The 6,000-nt window shown below is 44.2% G+C and overlaps 1 protein-coding gene across 1 annotated transcript in view; it reads left to right on the top strand.

Annotated features, from left to right (window-relative positions):
- Window positions 1–435: 435 nt before the first annotated feature.
- add3a (adducin 3 (gamma) a) overlaps window positions 436–6,000 on the top strand; it is a 154,464-nt gene continuing 148,899 nt past the window's right edge. Inside the window, exon 1 of the mRNA XM_038978855.1 lies at window positions 436–518. The gene's annotated coding sequence lies outside the window, so the exon portion shown is untranslated. The remainder of the gene's footprint in view (window positions 519–6,000) is intronic.

The raw sequence follows: 6,000 nt of genomic DNA, 5'->3' as shown, positions 1-6,000 counted from the left end.
TTATTAACGAAAAAGTGCCTATGTTGTTTTTGTGAGTTAGATATAGGCCTAGTCGTATGATTCATGGTCCATCTATTCAGATTGTGATAAAGACTGGACAGTTTGCCATTTTGTTTTGCCGTGCGTAAATGTATAGCCTAATTATTTACAGTAGGCCTATAACTTATAATAACACAAGTTATAGGTCTACTGTAGGAGAGGTTTGCCAAATTTATGCACATTCACATAAAGCAAAGGAAAGTCAGAAACGACTTCCTGCCAAATAGTGACTCTGTGGTTCCGCATTCATATATTTTAAATCTCTACACCATCTGGCTTGGTTTTGAATACGTGTTGGGATCAGTTTAGGCATATCACTTTAGTTTGTCGTCAGTGAAGGAGGCGTTCTCTTCGTGTGGTCCATCGCTTTAATTCAAAACGCTTGAATCAAAGATCAGAGCACTTTGCGGAGTGGCGTGCTGTGGTCCTGAATAAAATTAATTTATTCTCAATTCATCCAGCTTCCACGAGTTTATCAGGTAAATGCACTTTAAAATGTTAGCTCATTTATGTATATTAATAGTCGTAGCATATTCGTTTACATCTAGTAAGAATGTTAACCTGTGTGTGTGATTTTGATGAACGTTCACCGCGCGTCAGACAGTAGCAGCCTATTATCTGGCAAACCGTGGTGGCATGTGGTGGCACGCATTTGAAGTTGCCTATGCAACGTGGTGCAACAATGTAAATTGTATCCTCCGTCAATGAGTGTGTATGATACTATAATGTGTTTTGTAAACGTCTTCGCGTGGTGGTGGCTACAGTATGTAATCATGGCAACCAGCCAATCAATATAGGTTAGCCTACTGTAGTTCGACTAGGGAAAGTAAATAAGTGACACTCTTTTCAAAAATGCTAAATATGTTGGCGTGTTATTGCATGAAACTACCTTTTGTTTACGGAAAGCGTGAAAGTTGTACGGTATGCATGCAGCATGCAAAAACACTCGTGGTGAAGAGGAGAATATTGGTGCATTCAAGACAACTGGGAACTCGGGAAAAGAACCAGGTCCCCTCTGTCTTCATATTTCTCTGTATTTCCAACTGAGAGTCTGGCTGGGAGATAAACCCCTTTGATATCAGCTGACACTGTACAGTTCCAGTCCTTTATCAAAGTGGTGCAATCACTGTCACTCTCTACATGGAATGTAAATGTCTTGGTGTAATTGTAGGTAATTGCACTCTAACTACACTGGTAACTCATTTGAAACATAATCCAGACAGTGAGCTACTACAGTATCAAAAAGGAACCCATATGCAGACCACACACACACCCCAGTGGTATGACTAGACAAGATAAATATGTGTTTAATCATAGATTGTTACAGAGTTGGTTTTAACCTACAGTATGGTGTTCAGTGCTGAATCACTCATATCTTCCAGACCCCTTGAAGGCCTTGTGGTTTCAGTCCTCTCTCCCCTGTAGTCTACTATGTCTGGATAGATCAAAGATAAAGGGATACAGGTACACACACACACACACACACACACACTTCCCCGACTATCCAGATCACCTCAGCACTGATATTTCTCAACTTATCACCCTCTAAGGATATCCATTTCAACACCAGGACCAGAGAGCAGACTGCCTGGAGTTAAAAGGGCCAGCCAAGATAAATATGATAATCGGTTCTGAAAGGGTGTAACTCTGAATCTGAGATGCTTGATTTTTCACCACAGTTGTTTTGGTGTGTGTGTTCTGTTCAGCAGATGGACCTGAAATCCAAATCCAGGCTAGGCCTTCACCCTATCCCAGGGAACCGTATACTGCTAGTGCTTGTTTTTGGCACAGTAGTGTCACTTCCTCTATCACTCCAACCTAATGATCTCTCCGCTCTTTCTCTTGCTCTCTTTCTCTCTCTCTCCTTGCCTCTGTATATTTTCCCTTTCCAAATGAATGGCTTTACAATCACCCCAAGGCGCTAGCTGGCCAGCCAATACCAAGGTCTGTCTAAGTAGGCAGGAAGTACAGTGTCCACCATGGTCCATTTTACCTAGTGAGTACACGTAGAGGAATAAGGCCTATTAACCATTTGGACTTTTGCAGGCGGCTCCAACAATACACACCTTCAGTGACGGGAAAGTGGCTACAATCAGTGCAGAACACTGTATTTGTAGTGACAGACGTCTGTCCAACTGGAACACTAAGCCTTGTTCAACTGTTAGCAGCGTTGTGTTGTATGAAATCAAACCTGTATGAAATACGTCTGTGTACTGAGGAAGGCTTGAAAGAGTTCGTGTTTGTTTTGGTGAATACGTAGCTTCTCGATAGGCTCAACTCTATATAGAAGAGCAGCTAGGGCTTGTTGTAACATGCACCATCAACTCGGTGTGTGTGTTCCAGTGCGTAAGTGCATGCATGTGTGTGGAACTATGCCTGTAAATGTATGTGTGTTTGGTGGATGGGTGTGTGTGTTTGGTGGATGGGTGTGTGTGGGTGGGTGGGTGTGTGACTTTTACGTTTTGTTGGTGTGTTCCTCCATGCTTGCCTGTATGTGTGTGTATTTGGTTTGGGAGAGAGAGAGGGAGCATTACACCATTTAGAAGCATCAAGTCCTTTTATTTGAACCAGTCCAAAAGACAAACATGACATCACCGTTACCTCACTTTTTCTCTCAGAGGCTGATCTAAAACATGTGGCTTTCTCTCTCTTTCTCTCTACAACATTGATTGAGACTTGGCCTGGAAAGTTTTTATTTTGTTATGAAGATGTGTGTAGGGGGTGCGATTATGTGTGTGTGTGTGTAGGGGGTGCGATAGTGTGTGTGTGTGTGTAGGGGGTGCGATTGTGTGTTCGTCTGTGGGCTTTGTTTTGACTATTTCTCTCGCTCTTCATCTGTAATACATCTGACAGTTTTCTATATTTCCGTGTAGTTGTTCTGGGTCAGGTCTGAACGAAGCTGCTCTTTTGGACATGCTCAGGACCCTGTCTCCGTGTCTCTGTTTGTAATGCCCAGGGAAACCAGATGAACGCCATTAGAAATGACTTATGTCAAAGTAATGTGAGAACAATTACACATTGTTTACATTTTAAAATCTCTTTATATGATATTCTCAGCATAGATAAATGGATCTTACTGTCTGGCTGTGTGGGATGAATGTTTGTAGCGTTGTTTGGTAGCCAAACTCAGTGTTCCCAGTAGTCCTAGTGGGCTGGGTTATAATAACCTCATTATACATGTGTGGGTGATGTGATGTGCTGAATGGAGTCGTGGTTCCGGCCCTTGGACCACAGCTGAGATTTGTTCTGCCAGGGGAAGTGTGTGTATGTGTGTCGGCGTTCCAGTCCAGACTAGAGTTGAGATTCCTGAGCGGTGAAAAGGCGTTTGCATAGATATTGGAGTTCCTTCGCCATAGTTACGGGGTCAAGCAAGCCACGACCATGGGAAGAGTGAGGAGTGCCAAGTTTGGGCAAAATGAGCGGGGCGTTTGATCTCCATGCCAGACTTTTCTCGTTAAAATAACTCGAGATCTGGTCTTCGAGCTTCACAAATACTTAGTTGCGTCCCAAATGGCACCCAATTCCCTATTGGCCCTGGTCAAAAGTAGTGCACTAGTATCTACCCCTTACACTGTCTGTACCCTCCTGTATCTACCCCCTACACTGTCTGTACCCTCCTGTATCTACCCCCTACACTGTCTGTACCCTCCTGTATCTACCCCCTACACTGTCTGTACCCTCCTGTATCTACCCCCTACACGGTCTGTACCCTCCTGTATCTACCCCCTACACTGTCTGTACCCTCCTGTATCTACCCCCTACACTGTCTGTACCCTCCTGTATCTACCTCCTACACTGTCTGTACCCTCCTGTATCTACCCCCTACACGGTCTGTACCCTCCTGTATCTACCCCCTACACTGTCTGTACCCTCCTGTATCTACCCCCTACACTGTCTGTACCCTCCTGTATCTACCCCCTACACTGTCTGTACCCTCCTGTATCTACCCCCTACACTGTCTGTACCCTCCTGTATCTACCCCCTACACTGTCTGTACCCTCAGGGCCTCTATACTTTATATGCATGTTTAACTATATGTTCCAGGTCACCAGACTCATTAACCCAATCACTGTCATCTGTGTTCACATCGTTACAGGCTGCTGCAGATCATCATTAGACGGATGAGATGTTTTGGGGTGTGTCTGTGTGTATGGGGAACAGAGCTGTGTGCTATTTACCTATGTCATCCCTAATATGGTCTAGTATTTAGCTATGTCATCCCTGTTAGGTTGTAGTATTTAGCTATGTCATCTCTAATAGGGTGTAGTATTTAGCTATGTCATCCCTATTAGGTTGTAGTATTTAGTTATGTCATCCCTGTTAGGGTGTGGTATGTAGCTATGTCATCCCTGTTTGGGTGTGGTATGTAGCTATGTCATCCCTGTTTGGGTGTGGTATGTAGCTATGTCATCCCTATTAAGGTGTAGTGTTTAGCTATGTCATCCCTATTAAGGTGTAGTGTTTAGCTATGTCATCCCTATTAAGGTGTAGTGTTTAGCTATGTCATCCCTATTAAGGTGTAGTGTTTAGTTATGTCATCCCTATTAAGGTGTAGTGTTTAGTTATGTCATCCCTAATAGGCCTTAGTTGAACATGCAGTAAGTAGGCCTGAACAACATTGATCGCAGCCATAAGAGAACAGCTGTGGTAATACAGTATAAAGAGAGAGGCATATTAAAGGAGGAGGGATATGTGTTTTGACGTGGGGAGCTAGGAGATGTGATCTGTCCCCAGCAGAGGCACGTTTTATAAGAGTTGATCCTTTCACTATGGAGGGAATCTGCACTGTGCCAACTCTATTTATGTGTGTCTTTAACTGTATGTGACCTGCGAGAGCGTGGGGGTGTGTGTGTGGCTTGGCATATAAACTCAACAAAAAAAGAAATGTCCCCTTTTCAGGACCCTATCTTTCAAAGATAATTCGTAAAAATCCAAATAACTTCACAGATCTTCATTACAAAGAGTTTAAACACTGTTTCCCATGCTTGTTCAATAAACAATTAATGAACATGCACCTGTGGAACGGTTGTTAAGACACTAACAGCTTACAGATGGTAGGCAATTAAGGTCACAGGCCTGTACTCTGAAGCAGGATTGATTTGGAGGTGGAGGGTCCGTCTGGTCTGGGGTGGTCTGGGGTGGTGTGTCACAGCATCATCGGACTGAGTTTGTTGTCATTGCAGGCAATCTCAATGTTGTGCGTTACAGGGAAGACATCCTCCTCCCTCATGTGGTACCCTTCCTGCAGGCTCATCCTGACATGACCCTCCAGCATGACAGTGCCACCAGCCATACTGCTCGTTCTGTGCGTGATTTCCTGCAGGACAGGAATGTCAGTGTTCTGCCATGGCAAGCGAAGAGCCTGGATCTCAATCCCATTGAGCACGTCTGGGACCTGTTGGATCGGAGGGTGAGGGCTAGGGCTATTCCCCCCCCAGAAATGTCTGGGAAATTTGCAGGTGCCTTGGTGGAAGAGTGGGGTAACATCTCACAGCAAGAACTGGCAAATCTGGTGCAGTCCATGAGGAGGAGATGCACTGCAGTACTTAGTATCTGGTGTGGCCACCAGCTGCATTGACTGTTACTTTTGATTTTGACCCCACCACTTTGTTCAGGGACACATTATTCAATTTCTGTTAGTCACATGTCTGTGGAACTTGTTCAGTTTATGTCTCAGTTGTTGGATCTTATGTTCATACAAATATTTACACATGTTAAGTTTGCTGAGAATAAACGCAGTTGACAGTGAGATGACGTTTCTTTTTTTGCTGAGTTTAGTAGCTATTTGTGTGTGTACACACACACACACACACAATCAGACACTGACACACACACACACACACACACACACACACACACACACACACACACACACACACACACGTGTGCATATCCAGTAGCACTCCCAAGGTCAGAGCCCCAGCTCCATGGTGCTGCCTACTGAACTCAATGGTATATGCT

The sequence above is a fragment of the Salvelinus namaycush genome, chromosome 39 (genome assembly GCF_016432855.1).
Source record: "Salvelinus namaycush isolate Seneca chromosome 39, SaNama_1.0, whole genome shotgun sequence".
In the NCBI taxonomy this organism is placed as follows: domain Eukaryota; kingdom Metazoa; phylum Chordata; class Actinopteri; order Salmoniformes; family Salmonidae; genus Salvelinus; species Salvelinus namaycush.
The sequence above is the reverse complement of the archived record's forward strand: the minus strand, read 5'-3'. Positions and strand labels throughout refer to the sequence as shown.